General features: G+C 44.2%; 1 non-coding gene across 1 annotated transcript; it reads left to right on the forward strand.

Moving 5' to 3' along the window:
* Positions 1–148: 148 nt before the first annotated feature.
* On the forward strand, positions 149–252 carry LOC136336973 (U6 spliceosomal RNA). Its single transcript, XR_010731705.1, has one exon. It is a non-coding gene; the product is annotated as a U6 spliceosomal RNA (small nuclear RNA).
* Positions 253–1,375: the final 1,123 nt, after the last annotated feature.

Below are 1,375 nucleotides of genomic sequence, written 5' to 3' on the forward strand. Positions count from 1 at the left end.
ATCAGTCTGATAGACTCATAGCTAGTCTGAGGACTTGGGAGAGTCTCAGAGACATCAGGGTGCCTGACCCTTGCTCTCACATCAGAAATTTCCTAGGCCAGCCTGTGCTAGCCTGGGGAGAGCAAGTACCTTAGAAGAGGCTGTGACGCTGCTTTCCGCAGCACATGTGCTAAAACTGGAAGGATCCAGAGAAGACTAGCATGGCCCCTGTGCAAGGGTGGCACACAAATTTCTGAAGCGGTCCATATTTTTTAAACTAGAAAGAAAAACAGAGTGTGTAAATGCTTGTGCACACTGTATTATACCCGTCTCTGTCGTCATAGGGTGAGCAACAGTACTGATGATCCGATCATAAAGACCCAGCCGGGCCTGGCTGGGGGCGGGGTGGGAATGGTTCTGCCCCTTGCTCAGGGACACTACAAGTCCCAGTGCCACCTCAGTCACTCAGACTTAATCAGACACAGTGATGCTGAAGCCCTCTTTGGGAAGCCCGGAGGTGTATACATTGTGTCTGTCACTGGAGAACACTGCTGATCTCCCTACTGGGAATCCTGATAGCACCTTCTTCCATCGCTATCGTATACACCTTAGCTCATTGCCCAGCTAACATCCGTGTCTGGCCTCTGTATCAGTCAGGCCTGCTGATGGTATTTGTCAACATGGTGGTGACATAGGTTCAAATGGGCTTTGGAAAAATAAAAAGGATTTCAGAAATATGAGTTATTATCACCAACTGCCTACAAAGGTAAATTTTTTGAGCTCTGATTTCTTTTCTGTGAGAAATAGATGCAATTTGGTATTTGCAATTGGCTCAAGTTCAAACTATATTGTCCTTACAGACTGTATCTCTAGAGAAGTAACCATCTCCCAGAACCTGGGTATCTTCCTCTGAAAAACAGAAACTCAGTAATAGTAGTATCTATCTTATAAGGTTGTGTGAGGGTGGAGGGGGCCAAAGTTTGCCACCTTGAAGCTGCCTTTGGGATATTGATTTTATACAGGTTATTAAGAAACAAAAGACTTAGAAGTTTTGGCCTTCCCCACTTTCCTGTCCAAGAGATTTAGATGGAAAGGCCTCTTCCCAAAAGAGACTCTTGAAATGTTCTCCTTAGCCTAATTTGAATTAAGTATGGTAAACAGGAAAGCTTCAGGCCTGTTAGCTACGAAAGTCCTGTTTCCAAGTTGCCTACCAAGAATTTGCCTGCCATCTGTGTTCTGTTCTTCCTCAGTCTTCTGTAAATCGCCCATTCTCACTTCTAAAATCTAAAATCCCGCCCCCTCCTTTTCTCCTTTGTCTAAAATGACCTATAATGCAATGATGCTTCACTGTCTTTGGAATTTTTATGCTTATTTGAATTCCCCAAATACATGAATT

The sequence above is a fragment of the Saccopteryx bilineata genome, chromosome 4 (assembly GCF_036850765.1).
Source record: "Saccopteryx bilineata isolate mSacBil1 chromosome 4, mSacBil1_pri_phased_curated, whole genome shotgun sequence".
NCBI classification, from domain to species: domain Eukaryota; kingdom Metazoa; phylum Chordata; class Mammalia; order Chiroptera; family Emballonuridae; genus Saccopteryx; species Saccopteryx bilineata.